Here is a 17,369-nt window from a genome sequence, read left to right on the forward strand (position 1 = left end):
TTGCGTCTGCACAAGTTGAGGTGAAATGAGCGCTCCTCTGCTCTGTTCGAAACACAGACTACACTCACACAATTAAGCCCAATACCTGGATATATTATTACAATGAAGTCCACTTAAGAAGTCCCTGGGTGAGTCAATGCAGGATCATCACCCAAGACAATATGAGTTACTTCAACCCCCACTGTGGCATGTTTCCACTCACATATTTTTACTTAGATTGGCCTAAAAACTTGCTTTTTAATGACATTTCTATGTATGAAAACAGAGACACTAAGTGAAATGTGTGAAAACTACATTCAGCCACTACCTGGATGGAGCAGATAAAGGAAGCTATTAATGTCTGCAACCAACCAGATATCTGAGAAGGCTCCAAGCAAAACTTGGTGGCAAAAGGGAATGAGGTTTCAGTGAGTACAGTAAGGAGGGTACTGAGCCTAAAGAATGTCCACGCAAGAACTCCAAAATGCACACCACCACTGACCCAATAGGACAAGAATAATGGGCTCCAATAGGCTCAAACTTGGGATTATTCTGTGTCAAGCGATGAAATAAAACTGGAACTTTTTGGCACTGTGCCCGCAGTTAAGCGCGGCGTGGCTCTGTGTTCTGGGGCTGCTTTGCATCCTCTGGCACTGGAAACCTGCAGCGTGTGGAAGGCAAGATGGATTCAGTGAAGCATCAGGAAATCCTAGGAGAAAATGCCAACTGTCTGCGAGGAAACGGATGCTTGGACATTCCAACAGGACAGTGATCACAAGCAAACCTCAAATTCCACCAAGGCTTGGTTACAGAAGAAGTCCTGGAAGATTCTACAATGACAATCACAGTTGCCTAACTTGAACCCCATTCGGGATTTGAAAAAGGGCGGTTGCAGCATGCAGACCCAAGAATAGCTGAACTGGAGGCCGTTGCACATGAGGCGATGATAAAAGAAAGCCTGTTCAAGCTATTTTGGTAGCCTGACTAAATTTATATTCTGAAATGTAGCAATATTTTGTGATTTAAGTTAATTTCTTAAACGTGTGTGATGATTTCCACTTCAGAATCCATCCAGGTCAAACTTAATGACTGGTTGCCTCAGTGATGTTTTCCAGCCCTGATGATATTCCTGAGTGCATGGAGAAGCTGTGTCAGCATTTGGTCAACACTCCGCTGGGTTTGGAATAAAACAAGAAAAAAAGAGAGGAGGAGGGAGAGGAGGAGGCGATGGGTAGATGGATGTGAAAACGAGTGAGCGGACTGACAGTCAGGGGAGCCATTGATCCTCCTCTCGGCTCCCTCCGTCCCATCGCGCTCTCCATCGGCAGAAGACAGATAGTGTTGAGGTGGCCTGTATTGGATTTATGAGTTAATGGCCTTGCCAGGATGAGACAGATGGAGAAATAAGGAAGAGGAGAAAGATGGAGGGAGGGGAGGAGCAGTAGATGATCAGTGGGGAGGAAGAGGACAGAGGACAGGGGAGGGGATGGAGGCGCAAGGGTAGTGTGAGAAGAAAAGAGAGAAACTTACAATTTTGTTTCTTTGACAAGTTGTTGATTTAAGTAGGTGATGGTTACTTTAATTTAGTGCTTTAACCTCATATTTACTCATCAAGACTTGTCTTTTGTTTTACTTTTAATTGATGCATCTAGGGCTGTCACAGTACCAGAATTTTACATCCTGATCTGAATGAAAATCCAGTGATACCATTACCTTTTTTGACACCTGGGCACCCAAACAAAAATTCTTGCCAAAAGTTGAAGACACTGAATTTGAGCAGAAGAGATTGGTTGACAGATATGCACATGATCATGTTATTCTCTCCTGGTCTTTAAATGATCTATTAAGAAAAACAAGGCATCCAAATCTACCTGGCCTTATGTGAAAAAGTAACCCCTCCATAAAAGTAACACATCATGCTGCAGTCCAATGAAAGACAAAGTCATTGGCATCTATCATTCTGGACAGGGTTACCAAGGCATTTCTAAGGGTTTGGGACTAAGGGAATGGAAAACTTTACACAGTGGTGAACCTTTCCAGGAGTGGCCGGCCTACCTAAATTATTCCAAGAGCGCATCGAAGACTCATCCAGGAGGTCACAAAAGAACCCAGAATAACATCTAAAGACCTGCAGGCCTCAGTTGACCCAGTTAAGGTCAGCGTTCATGAGTCAACAATAAGAAAGAGATTAGGCAAAAATGGCATCATGGGAAAGTCCCAAGGCCAAGAAGAACACAAACGCTTGTCTCACATTTGCCAAAAAACATTTTGATGATCTCCATGACTTTGGGGAAAATATCCTGTGGACTGACAGAAGTTCAACTTTCTGGAGGGTTGCATCTGGAGCAAAACTAACCCAGCATTTCATAAAAAGATCATGCCAACAGTCAAACATGCTGGTGGCAGTGTGATGGTCTGGGGCTGCTTTGCTGCTTCAGGACCTGGATTGCTTGCTGTAATTGATGGAACCATGAATTCTGCTCTCTACCAAAGTCCAGCCATCAAGCTCAAGCACACTTGGGTTATGCAGCACAACAATGATCAGAAATACACCAGCAAGTCCACCTCTGAACAGCTTAAGAAATGAAGGTTTTGGAGTGGCCTAGTCAAAGTCCAGACATAAATCTGATAGAGATGCTGTAGCATGACTTAAATGGGAAGTTTATTTATTTATTTATTTAATGTTTATTTGTATGGGGACAACTATGAAGCAAGTAAACCACTGCCACACACTACAGCATTTGTAGCCTGAACTAATTTGCAATGCCCGTCCCTAGCTGGGCTTTTAAAATACATAAAATGCTCGAAAACCTTCCAGTTGGACTGAATTGAAACCATTCTGCAAAGAAGTATGGGCCAAAATTCCTTCACAGTGAGGTGAAAGACTCAGTGCCAGTTGTCACAAATGCTTGCTTGCGGTAGGTATTAGGTTTAGGGGGCAATTACTCTTCGGCATAGGGCCAGGTAGGTTTGGGTGACTTTTTTCCTAATAAATGAAATCGTCATCTAAAAACTGAATTTTGTATTTACTCTGGTTATCTTTGTCTAGTACTGATGATCTGAAGCATTCACGTGTGACAAAAATAAATAAATAAATAAATAAATAAATAAATAAATAAATAAATAAGGAAGTGGGCAAATCCTTTTTCACAGCTGTTATCATTACATGGCTATAAAAGCACAGGCGTGCAGAAAAGCTAATCAAAGTGACCTTTGGTTCACTGATAACATTTATGATAAACTACAACAAGAGTGAGTCTGGTAATGACCTTTGACAATCTCACAACTTCAAACAGGATTTTCTGCAGTAATTCAGAGATATATATGGATAAAAATGAAAATCTGAACACGTATTGTGAGAAGCGTGCAACATAAACTTGCCATTAAAAGTGCACTTAAAATCTAAACGCTTTTTACGCAACACTAGTGCAAAATAATTTAGTCAAAAATCACATAAAAGCTGTGATTCAAAGTTACCACCCTTATTCCACACAGTCTGTAGGACCCTTTAACAAACACTCAAAAGCATGAGATTCACAAAAGCAGCAAAGAAGAAGGGGTTAAGATGACACAGGACAGAAAATGGAGCTATGCTCAGCTCCTTAATGACATTTGGTCCAAGGTCATGACTTTTCCTCTGCAGGGAGTGACGAGTGTTGTCATCTATATCACTTACTGCGTCTGCTGCCTCTATATGTATGTGCGTGTGTGTATATCTATACAGCGTGTGTGTATGTTAGAGACTGGGGGTTGGAGTGGCCTCAGACTGTAATGATAATAAATCTGATTATTAATAACATTAAAGTGAGGTATGTTTACCCCAGAGAGATGATGGACTGTGGATGCCTCCTCCTCAGCCATCTGTCCCACTGAGGTTGGACCATTTAACCGAGCAGACTAACACTGTCACTATGGCTACAACGTAAACTGATAAACTGCAATGCAGGATTTCTTTATGCTGAAGAAAAACATGAAAAATATTTAAGACATGTGACAACAACTGCTGACATGAGGAAACGCAACATAAACCCAGAGTGAATGTTGACTACATAGAGTTCAAGCTGGATTTACTTCCTTATCAATGATCATGATTATACTTCACAGAAAGCACTCTTACTCACTTGAGGTTATCAAAACGGATGAACAATATTTGATTTATGCCTATAATCTATCTAAGGAAGGGAAGTATGAATGACTTGTAGTTTATGGGTTTAAAATAAAGCATCAGTACTCTAAGGCCATAAGTAAGCTAATGCTAAGACGTGCCTTCTATCCTTACTACCTTAGTTGATCTGCCTCCCCCTCCTCCCTGCTGACCCCTGCTGACCCCACAGTCTCTATATTCATCCATATCAAGAATTCTCCTCTCTTTCCTCCACCCCTCCATCCTGCACTCTCGTCTGATTTTTTGTCATCCGCGGAGAAAAATTAAAAATGTAGATCTAATCGGAGGGGGGTCGTAATGTGATCAGGATGACAGGGGATCAATGGAGACTGTCACATACACATACGTACACATTACAAGCTCTGATGCATGTCGAGGAGGGGAAGTATGGATAGAAGGAGAGAGGAAAACCAGGGAGGACACTGACCAGTCCCAACATGTTGGAGTATTTCTACCATTTTTAGCGCTGTTTTGGGATGTACTGAGGGGTAACCTATTTGCTTTGCTAAAGATATCGAGCTAAAGTTGGCTGGATTTGACTGAAAACCTCTAACCTTGCCTTAGTACACAGAATATCTTACTCAAGTAAAAGTGAGCTTGAGTGTAAATGTACTCAGACACAGTGAAAACAGAGGAAAGTTACAATAAAACTCAAAGCTGAATTTACTCAACAAAATGACATTAAAATGTTAGAAAAATAAAACTAGAAAAGCAGGTGAATAATGCATCAAAAATGACTGAATGGATTTGACTATTGCAAACTGTTGATGATTTATGGTACTGATTATTTAGTGCTGCTGAACCATGTTTGACTTGGCCTTTACACTTTGAACTGCAGCCTAATAACATATGCACGGTGTTCCTGATCCAAATCTAATCACACTTTAATCATTAACTGTCCCCTTATCACACCCACACACCTACATATACACACACACCATTACACCTGCAGATTTGATTGTGCAAATGGAGGATAAATGAAATATTGACCCGGAGGATTCATGCATACTCAACACTTTATGTGAGCGATGTATGAATTAGATATGCTAATGAGGCTGCACAGCCTGCCAATAAGAGATATGATGATGATGTAGAGGAAGGGAATCAAGTTGTTTGGATCCCATCAGCCTTTCACCTGCACACAAACTTGTTTGGACAGAGATCATTTTCCAACAGTTTCACCTCCAAAGAGCTGGTTTAATGAATGACTGAATACCATTAAGGTAACAGCAACATTGTCTGAAAAGTTGGGACTGTTAACCATTTCAGATATCAAAGAATCCTAAAAAGAGATTCAATTTCATAGTTCATTTTCAATGTACTTACAAAACACCTTCCAATACTTGTGCACTTAGAATAACACAAATATTACTGATAGAAAAGTCCTGATCACTGGCATCTTCCTACATACTATCTGCTATTGTCACACTATATTTCCACGAAAATAGTTGATTTTCTGGGGCTGTTTGGCAGCAATGCATCGGCACATGGCTGAGTATCAGTGTCAGCTAATGTCCAATCTCACAGCTCATTCAAAAAATAGACAAGGAAAAATACAAAGAAGTGATGAAAAAGCATGAAAATCTTAATTGGCTCATGTGATAGGCTTAAATAAATCGGTAAAGGCACTGCCCATCTGTGCATGTCTCAATCTGAAACATACACAACATCATCATAATATAATTTTAACTTTACATGGAATGGAATGCTTTAAAACATTTAGTTTGGAGACTTGTATGTTTGAAAATTCTCTTTAAATTTACATGTTTATGGATCAGAAAATTGCCAGTAAAACCTGGACAATCTAAAAACTTCATTGTTGAAGATGCTGTCGGTAAGCAGGTGTTGCGGTTCAAAAAAGTGACTGTGTCAAGTGGTGTCTTTCAGCTGTTAGTGTCATGGTTGTCATAGCTACAACAGATGGGAAAAATACAACATTTTTTTATTCTCTCTAAATCCAATTAAGAAAATATGTATTCATGGACACAATAATAAGAGGCTCTTTCAAGAAACAATATATAGATTTTTTTTGCACTATTTGATTTGATTTAATTTAAAGCAAAAACATCATTCTGTATTATAGCCTACACTTAGTCAAGGAGCATTTTTGACTCTCCATATGGATAGATGCATTTATGACAATGTGCATTGAATACAATGAAATTATTCAAAAGCAACTAATTCATAGTAGCAGTATATCTGAATAAGAGCAACAAGCTTTAAGCTATAAAGGAGGAGGCTGGGGTGGAGGAGGTGAAGCTTTGCCAGCAGCGGCGTGGTGCAACAGCACTGATGCAAGCAGGGATAAGTGATCAGTACGTCATCTTTAAATGGACCGCTGTGTTGAGAGAAATAGCTGTGATTGGCTGTGGGAGCTGGGAGGTGATAATTGGTGTCAGCTGGCTATCAGGCAATCGCAGCTAGGGGTATGACTTACATGAACTAACGCTAAGCTTCATCAATATTAGATCAAATGAACTAGGGCAGAACGATTGCAAATATACCTAATTGCAATTATTGTTGCTCATACTGCAAATTTGATATCAACTGCTTTATTGAATGGGGATTATTGTTTTTATGTTGCTTGTTTTAATTAAGAAAAACGTACACGAAAGACGTAATGGACAATTTTGTTAACCATTTTACAAAAAATTACAGTTGAATGTTTGCAAAATGTGCATAAAATCTCTGAAGCTACAAAAAATTAATGTATTAAACTGGTATTTTGACATATTTCAAGTTAAAGCAATATTGCAATGTCTGCAATTTGTATTTAATCTCATTTGCGAGCAATTGCCAAGCCCTACTCCTTACCATGGAAACAGCCCACACTTGCCATTTCCAGTGAGGTGAGACCAGCACGGCTCAGTGCCACCACCTCCATGACCTCCTTCTCTATACTACTCCTTGTTTCCTTGTTTTGAATTTTAGACTCTGTTCAATAAAAGCAGCACCTGCACCATAAGGCGTATTTGTTGAACAGACAACCAACATTTTGTTTTCATTCAGAAATTTCACTAACACACTCAAAAGCACACTTCTACATTCACTTCTGAAGCAGTGCTCTAGCGCTGCTTCCAGCCCACATTCAGAGATGGATAGAACTGGGCAGCACTGGTCATATTTTATTGTTTTAACTGAGAGCCTGCTGGTGGCAGAGTTTTACATATTGTGTTTTTAAAATCTGTTGTTACAACAAGCCTCTCATGTCAAGCCACCAGTTAACATGGTCACTCGTTAAACTATTACACCAGTTTTTGAAATAAAACAGAAGATGAACAGGATCTTGTTATTTTTATCCTCTGTTGGCCAGCAGTGATTGGCTGTTGTTACTACTTATTTTGACTTTGGATGGCGGCGCATCATGTGAGCTTGGACTTTGGTTTGTCGCTGAAGTTGCTCACTTTGTTTTATCAGACTTAGCATGTACATTGGACCATTACTATTCTTGTAAATCGCAGAATCCACAGCTATCTGATGTCCTACTGCTTTAAAGACAGTCAAATAGTGCATAAGTATTTTGGAAACAGTTCTGTGGTACTGCTGCTAATGTGGCTAACAACTGGCGCACCTCTTGCTGTATGTGTGAACCTAGGAAGGAGGAAAGGCCATACTGAGGCAGAATACTATCAGGGTTGAGGTACTCAATCTGGCTCCTGGTGAAATTTTACATATTAACACACAAGGTGATCTTACCACGATGATATAATCTTGTGCTAAAAAACTGCATTATCACGTAACGGTTAGCATCAAAGCTAAATACTCCTAAAGGGTATCTTTGACCTGGACTGACAACAGAGACAAGCTTGTGTGTGTGAGTCAGAGTGTGTCGGTTCGTGGTGAATTTCTGTGGGTTGTATGAATCGTCCACTGACTGACCACAGTGGTCAGATGCAGCGGTCAGCTTAAGTGCCCCACCTCCACACCCCAAACACCCACACTGGACACACACACATCTTCATTAAGAAAGAAACATTTCTATTGATCTGGTCTACAGCTCCAGTTACAGCAGAGAAATATGTACAGGAGCTTTAAACGGGTTACACACAGTCTCACACACACATTCACTTACACTGAGAGGGAAAACATTCAAACACTCTCCTTCCTCTCTCTCACTTACACACACAAATAACACTCACATGCAGAGTGACTGGTCAGTGCTAAGCAGGTTAGCGTGAGTGAATTAGTATCGAGCCGCTCCTTACAGCGTTATATCTGCGGCTACAGCTCGCCACTGGTGTCAGAGACGCTAAAAATGACTGCGTTTGAGTTTGTGTGCAAATAAACATCAATTAGATGAAAAATAAAGATCTCATTATAGTTTTCACCTTTTCAGGGAAGGTAGAGTCTTTGGATTCTCACACAGAAGTGTGTTGGTGTCTGTGAGAGAAAGAGAGGGAGAGAGAGAGAGGGAGAGAGAGAGAGAGAGAGAGAGAGAGAGACAGAGAGAGAGAGAGAGAGAGATCCTTTAGCATCATAACTGTCATAGAGGAGGTTCTCCACCGACCTAATGCAGCCATCACTCACATACACTGTCAAGGAGGCTCGTCTGGGTGTGTGAGAGGAGAATGTCATTTTTCAGACAGTTTATATAAGAAGAATTAATCTCAGTTTGCTGACTTACACACATACACACACACAGAGAAAGATCAAAAACGAGGACAAGAGGACAAGTGGACAAGATGCCACTGTGTAACCCGACTCTGCGGGACATTTCCACTAAAAGAGTCAGAATATTTCTCTACTTTGAATTTTACATGAATTAAAAAATGCTATTTCTATCATTCTAATTCCAAATTAAACTGAAAAAGTATCAAATCTAATGAATACACGTCTGTCTCACAGGAAAGATCTGTAGAAGAGAAATAAGTCTCTAGAAACAAGAAATTCTCCAACACTCGCAGCACTACAGACGTTTCATCTGATTGTTTTACACTCAACTAGACGCAAACTCTTGTTGTTTTGTGTGAGATTGTATAATTTCCTCTTCACACTGATGCACTGTTTGCTTGACATTAGGGCCGCTACATGATGCTATCACAGATGCACAAAACTCCAGGAAAGTTTTCTAGGTGAGCTGCATGTCAAACACATAAAGAGCTGAAATTTTCACTCCAGGTTTACCCAGAATTTTTTCTGTTACCCCCCTAGTACAATGTTCTTACTACAGGTCAGGTCAGGTATGGGGACATATGCCAGTTTAGCACAGTCAACCTTGGTCCTGTACTGCCCTGATGGCAGTCATGCAGGGGGCAATGATGCATGCGGCTTTCTCTTGGTCTGGTCCAACTCACCCAGTCTTGGGTACCCAGTATGCAATGGGCTGGATGGGACCCAGGGAAGCACTCCAGGTGCCATGATCTTGCCAACGATACCCAAAAATTTGCCAAAAGAAAAGCCGTCTTTAAAAGTCAAGCTGGTGCCTTTTGCCATCAGTCAGCATCCAAGGACCAAAAGACTCAGGTGGCTTCACACTTCAAGCACGGTCCTGGATCTAAGTACACTTGAGCTCAAAGTCTGGTTGGTTTTGCTCAGTGTGAATGCAAACGCACCGTGCCCTAGTCCAGGCCCACATGGGGAGGAAATGTGAATGCAATCGCACCCAGATATGGGACACAGCCACATCAGTTATGATGTCATCTTAAAAACTTCTTTTCCCAGTGCAGCAGTTTGTTCACATTTTCCTCATTGTAAATTGGAAAGCATCAGAATTTTGTCAACAAACTGTCCATTATGAGTCATCTTATGAATGAACACAATTTGGAGTCAGGGAGACGAGATGCAAAGGCAATAGAAGTGTCCTGTCACCTCAGAAACCACTATATCCATTTAGTGCGAGCCCATTTAACCCTTTTTGACCTTTTTGCCGGGTTAAAACATTAACAATCTTTGCTCAGGTCATGACCCAAGTCGCTCCCATGGTAGCTTCTTCTTCTTTCTCCTCCTTTGCAGGTTTGCAAACCAGCTATATGCATAATGCCAACTGTTGTATCAGACTGAGTACATACACATGTGGGACTGGGCACACATTGATGTTGCTATTGTGAAAGAAGGGAGGAATGAGGCTCAAGTCAATCGAGACTAATGTAAAGCACCCACACTGCCTTACTCAGTGAACCCATTGCTTCTTGCGCAAGCCTCAGTCTGGCAGTTAAGGATTGAGATTACACTGCGAAGATAGGTGAACTGCTCCCCACTTCCATGCTGTCACCATTCACAGACACAGATTTGATAGCAGCATCCAAGGTGTCCCAGAATGCCTAGTTCTTTGTTTTGACCCAGGAAACATGGAGTCCCAGTTGTTCAGCCTCCTGAAAAAATAGAAAAAACAAGGCTTGTGTTAGTTTTGAGTTCAGCTACAGAAGATTTTTTCAGAAAAGTGAGTAATGTAGAAAAAGCAGCATATTCTGTGGTCACACTGCTCCTTGATCACATTAGCTTAATGTCTGAAATGTGAATGTAACATGATCCAGCCAGTACAGTACATCTCTATATGACAGATCACCAACAGTGGACTTCTGCGGACATCAGTCAGAGCTGGCAGCGCTTCAAAACCTCAAACCATGACACACGTCAACCACAATCACACACACCATCCACCCTAGCACCGCACACACACTCAGCCTCTGTCCTTTCTGTACGTCCATAGCAATAATACATCAGATCTACCTTCATTGGAGCAGAGCTAAAATCAAAACGACCCCCCTCTACCCACCCACCTCGCCCCCGTCAGCCGCAGCCAAATCCAATCACAGCTCGATACTCGCTGTGATTGATCGGCTTCCAATCCAATTGAATCTCTCTCAGATGGAGGAGGGGGGGATGCCTTGCTCAAAGCCATTAGGCATTGGCATTGGCAGGGGGAGGATGAAAACGGGAGAGACAGAAGAAGAAGAGAAGTAATTGAGAGAGACTGAGGGAGGGCAAGATAGAAGAAGACTGCAAGAGAAAGAGAGGGATAGAGAGGGGCGTCCGTACGATTGCCAGCTCCCATTTAAAGAATGGAAAGTGTGTGCGTGAGGGAAAGGTTTTTGTGTGTCTGCCAACTCCTGTTTAATTGCCTTGTTAGAAGTCGACTGTAACTGTAAACTGCAGAAGTGCTCGAGACACCAGGGAGGAAAATAAAAAGTCTCATATTTCTCCGTCTGTCTGGGTTTTTTCTTAAGTAGCAGACAGAAAACATAAAGCAAAATCACATCCACAGCACTGACTTTTTACTGTTCATAGCATCAGATTACAGATCTACAGTCGAAGTGATCAATAATACATATTTGCTTTATATATCTGCCTAACCTGATCATATCCTGCTTTGATTATTAGCTGTAATGTCATAACCATCCAAGGTAGACGTTCCACAAGCTACCTGAGTGTTAAACGACGGCGTATGCTCCTGTAGAAGACACAAACACTTGCTTGTAGATCACCGGTGTCAAACTCAAGGTCCGGGAGCCAAATGCGACCCACGGTGCAGTTTTACCCGGCCCGCAAGATCATTTCATATTCTAATTAGAAATGGCTCACCTGAATGAGGTCTGCAGATTTCCTCCAGTATAAAAATGTAAATTTGACCTTGAAGATTAAAAAAACCCTTGTTAAGTCATAAAAATCTGAAAAAGTAGAGAGTAGAAATAGTCAGGAATAAGGGAAAGAAATTAACTTGTGTTTTCATTTCATGTTTTTATTTTAGGATTTAGGATAGGATTTAGACTTTTTATTTCATATTTGACCTTTTAAAGTCATAATTTTGACCTTTTCTCTCATATTGAGACCTTTAAGTTTCACAAATTTTCATTTTAAATCATATTGTGACATTTTAAACTCCTAACTTTGACTTTTGATCCCATATTTTCACTTTTTAAACTCCTAATCTAGATTTTTATTTCATATTTTGACCTTTTAGAGTCACTATTGCGAATTTCATTTTATATTTTGACCTTTTAAACTCTTGATTTTGTATTTTAACTCATATCTTGACCTTTAAACTCATGATTTTAACTCTCTATCTCATATATTTTCCTTTTAAAACCTTTTTTTTTTTTTTACTTTTAATTTTGTGTTTTGACATTAAGGACTTATAAAGTTGACTTTTTATCTCAGATTTTGATTATTTTTTATTTAGTATTTATTTGACATGGACACACAGTAACATTGATGCTGTGATATTTAATCATTTTGACTTATTTTTTTTAGAAATCTTAAAATCCTTCATCATTGCTGTTTGATTTTCCCTATAATTAATTACCTGTGAAAACACGGTTGACAGTTTTGGTTAAATCTTGATCCTGTTAGGCCCACAGGTTAAGCCTAAATTCAGATTTCGACCCCTGCTGTGATTGAGTTTGACACCCCTGCTGGGAAAACCAGAGATTGAAAAGCCACTATTACTGTTGTTACATCTCATTTTAAAGGTCACATATTTTGCAAAATACAGGGTTTTCTAACAGAAATATGTGCCTCTGGCCTGTCCACAATCCCCCTAAGAATCAGAAAAATCCATTTATCCCTTCAAACATGCAAGCTTCAAGCAGTAACAACCCTGATGCTACCAATCCACGACATCTTTGGATGGCAGGGCATTGAGTTTGGTCGTCCCATAGCTACCCCGCCCACCTCTCCACCTCATGCTACCTCTCAGCATCTACATCATCATAAAGACCTCCTTTATCTTCCCTTCTCTACCACATGGTCATCACAGCCCAAACAGTGCCATTAACTTTGACAGACCCAGGCTCCATACATGCACTGGACTGTTACTCTAACTCCCACTACTCCCTGATTTTCATGAGGGAACAAATTTAACAAATATTTTCAAAAAATTCAACAAATTTGTGTTGGTGAGCATATATTCTTTCCGAGAACAATTCATACCATGGCAGAGATGGTCAGTGAGTCAGATGCTTGCTTCATTAAATTATCTTGCTTGTGTGGCACTTTTATAAAACTTTACCAGACTTTTCCAGAAAGTTTAACTGTCAAACCTTTAACACAGTTTTGTTGTGTTCTGGAGAAAATGACAGAGACGTTGGCCAAAGAGAAGCCAAAAGCCCACTGTACTCAGACTCTCCCTCGCTCTCTGTATTAGCCATATAACTGATGCCACAACCATTATGTGGTCTGTGGGTTGCTCTCTCTTTCTTCACCTCTCCATATTTCCTCTCTCTCTCTCTCTCTTTCTCTCTCTCGGTTTGTCAGGACACGGGTTGAGTTGTGGTCAGGGGGAATTGTGGGAGGAAGAGGCAGAGAAATAAACACCACGTCCCTACGAGGGTAATGTCAAATCTGCCTCATTATCAACATAAACCTTCTATTCATCTCTGTGTTTGTTTCTGCCCTCACAAACACACAACCAACCCAACACTCACTGAGTACTCTTTCATAGTTTTCATGACACGTTGGAGACTTGGAGTCCACAGAACAATCATATGTACCATTTAAATGCATTACTATATGGTTTAGCATAACCTGAGGTGCAATGGGATGATTTTCCAGGCAAGACCGTGATAGTCGCCCTAGAATCCTCAATGAAAGCTGCATTTTGAGGCCTTAAACTCTGTGTGCATTGAGGGTGTTGTCATGTGTGGATGATAAAGCCCCTGGATATCTCTGAGCTCTTACAACACCTCGTCATATCCGTGCTATCTCTGTTCTGTCTCTGCTGTCGTAAAGATTAGACGCTGCTCCACAAAGTCCACAGGTTTAAACTCGAGTCCAGAGGTTACCTGGATTACCTGGTTAACAAGACGCCGCTGAGATGCACACGCTCACTCCTCTCTGCAGCCTCACACACTGACACTTCAGCTGTACGACACACAGAGGTGAGTTACACCAAGATGGACTATTCTTGATTTAACATGAATAAACAGGAGGATTTTAAGCAATGCATTCTTTACCACCGCTACCTTATATGATATTTTTAGGTTATTTGATCACTTTTTTTAATCATATTTGCATACCGTTACTCAGGATAATTCACCTAAAATGGCTCTCCTGCTACTACATTTTTAGGTATTGTGTTCAATCAAATCCCTCAAACTTTACCTCTCTATTCTACAGTGAAGGATTGTGGAACTAAAGTATACACATGTTCAAGAAAAACACTGAAATGAGACTGCCAGTTACAATTTTTAACATCAGATATCAATGATGTCACAAAGCCACCAAGACTCAATATTTTAATATTTTGACTTCTATCGAAGTAAAATTTCACAGGATATCTGCTTCAAAACCGCCGTGTCCAACATTGGGTAATTTCTTGTTTTTAATCACCAAAAGTGCAAAATGTAAAACTTCAGCACGCTGTCTTAATTGCAGAAATATGTAGGCACTGGAACTGGGCACATGTCGTGGATACATTTATTTATTTATTATCCATATTACATTTTGGATTGGTTTTCAATATGGACGATAATTTGAAAAATGATTACCAAAACCTTTAACTCCCTGTTAATCTGGTAGAAAATATGGACACACCAAAATATTGTTATATTTTGTGGCACAATACTGTATTGATATTTTAAAATGCTGTATAGATATTTAATAAATCAATAATTTACTTTGTTGGTGCTGTAGTTTTTTTTAATGTAATTTAAACCTCCAACCACTAGTTGGCAGCAGGCATTTGATGCTTTTTGATGGCAAACTGGGGGCCAAACCTGAATAATAAGCACTCTTATCAAAGAAACGAATATCTTTTTAATCCTAGAGTTTAAATATGTTAAATAGCTAAAATGGGTTAATAATTGCAAAAAATGGTGGAAAAGGTGGAGAAATTGGATTTTAAAATGCAGCAGAAATGGATTAGAAATGCAAAATATAATATAAAAGGGGCGCAAAAATAACCAAAAACAGCAAAAAATGGGTTAAAGAGGCAAAAACTGGCATATTAAGTGAAAAAGGGGATTAAAAAGTGACTAAAATACTGTTAAAGAGGCAAAAATAAGTGGAAATGTGGTGAAATGGGAAGAAAAATTGGTATCAAATGGCAAAGAAGAGTTAGGGGGGTCAGAAATGGGCATATCAAATTGTAAAATGTGGTGTAAAAAGTGGTATAAGGGTTAATAGTAGCAATAATGGGTCAACAGAGTCAACAATAGGTAGAGAGGGGCAAGAATTGCCTTAAAAGTGGCAAAAACAGGCAAAAAAGGTGGTGGAAAGGGTTTAAAATTGACAAAAAAGGTTTTTAAGTGGCAAAAATGTGTTAAAACGGGCTAAATTGGTGGGAAAGTGATGAAAATGGGTTAAAATTTGGCAAAATTGGTGTAAAGAGGCCATAGTGTAATTTACTAAATTTTCTTCATTTTTTAAGGCATCTGGAGACCCCCTCTCAGTGTCTTGTGACCCCCATTGGGGTCCCAACCCCAACATTGAGAACCCCTGGTTTAGACAATGAGTGGCATCTACTGGCTTCTAAAACAATAAAGACAGTACAGATTTAGACAAGAGTCAACTTGTTTACAAGATATGCCACACTAGAGTGAAATACTCAGACAACAGGACAAATCTGCTAGTTAGACTACAAAGCGATAGCATCACAGCTAACAGCTAACTTGAAACAAACCTGTTGAAGCTGCCACTGGTCTCTATTATAGAAATTATAGTCAATACTGTGTTTTATCTGTAAGGACCTGCACCGACTTAGTGTTGTTAAGAATGACGGCTTCATAATATGATATAAAAAACAAACAAACAAACAAACAAAAAAAAAACACTGTAGCCTGTGAGGTCATGCCCTCCTGACAATACAGTCAACCAGTCCTTAAAGCTGGACATGAGGACCAGCCTGTCTCCCAAAGTCTCCCTCAACAAACACCTTGACATAACATCATGATATACAAACTGATAGAACGTGAAAGTGGCCTTAAACAAAGTTAGTTAAAATGATGCTGGTCTTTATTTTCTTATTGATATTAATTCTATTCTATTCTATCTTAACTTGAAATTGAATTTTCATTGACATTTTAGCAGTGCCAAGACTGGGTGATGAGGCATTTTTACATCTCCATGAAGATTAGTGCATCATCTGCATATATGTTGATATCTACAACTTTAGAAAAACTAAGAAACGCCCAAACTTTCCCACAATCAGCATCACTCCATGAAAGAAGCTTTCTGAATGTCAGTACCAGAAGCGAAATATCACCACCAAATACCAACGTGAAAGTAGTGTGTTTTTGTGACTGCCATGTTTACTTCCTCGGCTTTTCTGTTCTTTTATGCTTCGGTTCGAAACCGTGTTTTTCGAGGCACGTGGCAGTAAGGCATTGATAAGAGAATCTTTAAGAGGAAATGTAAATGATGTCGATGGACTGAACCAACTGGAACCAGTTTTAGCACATAACACCAAGCTTATAAGAAGTTAACAACAACAGCTAGGCTCACCGGGCCAATCAGTGTTGTCCAAACCAGCACTGAATGACGCTGCAAACTCAAAGTTTAACACAGGGTACCTACAGGGCGACATATCATCTCCATTATTTGTAGGTGTTCAATAAAGATGTGTAATTAGGAGTTTTTAAAGTCATCATAGTGTCTTAAAAACTTGAATTCACTGATATATCATGCTTTTGCAATAAAGACAGTGCTTCAACTCATTTTTGCAGAGCTTTTGTTTAAAATACAACTGAAGAGCTTTTGAAGGTTTGTTACTTTCAATGCTGTGTATCATTAAAATAACAGAGACTGCATTATTTTAAAACCATAGCTTCAGCAAAGACAGACATAAGTCAAAATAGGCTTAACTATAGCTGGGTTTCCATTACACTCGGAAATGCGCAAAATTGAAATAGCACAATAAAAAACTGGTAATTAAAACACCTGAATTTCGAAAAAACCCTAAAATATCGCTAAAAAGTTTTTACGCTTTCATGAGGAGGTTTTTCAGGCGTTTTTGATATAGAAACATATCTCAAAAGTGTAATGGAAACACTTTTTCCGAATTTACAAGTCACGGGACGTGACGTACGGTGTCACATGACCAGTCACTCCGAGACAACATGGCCAACACGCAACAGGTTTTGAGCGTTAAGCTTCCCTGCAGCGGATTCATGCGAGCTAAGATTTTACGAGAATTGCAAGGCCTATGCCCAAAACTCCCTTCAATGGAAACGCATTCAAAGCGCAATTGTACTTAATCGAAATTTAAGAAATATCGCTTTTATTTTGCGAAAAACTGTAATGGAAACCCAGCTATTGTCAGACCAGTCCCTATTTCAACAGTATCAGGTCT

General features: G+C 39.8%; 1 long non-coding RNA gene across 3 annotated transcripts in view; it reads right to left on the reverse strand.

The window, feature by feature from the left end:
* Positions 1-17,369, reverse strand: part of LOC121506182 — a 91,427-nt gene that overhangs the window by 7,640 nt on the left and 66,418 nt on the right. For all 3 annotated transcript variants that reach the window (XR_005991622.1, XR_005991621.1, XR_005991623.1), the window contains 2 exons: positions 9,439-10,455; positions 8,473-8,524 (listed from right to left, as the gene is read on the reverse strand). This is a non-coding gene — a long non-coding RNA (uncharacterized LOC121506182). The remainder of the gene's footprint in view (positions 1-8,472; positions 8,525-9,438; positions 10,456-17,369) is intronic.

The sequence above is a fragment of the Cheilinus undulatus genome, linkage group 24 (genome assembly GCF_018320785.1).
Source record: "Cheilinus undulatus linkage group 24, ASM1832078v1, whole genome shotgun sequence".
In the NCBI taxonomy this organism is placed as follows: domain Eukaryota; kingdom Metazoa; phylum Chordata; class Actinopteri; order Labriformes; family Labridae; genus Cheilinus; species Cheilinus undulatus.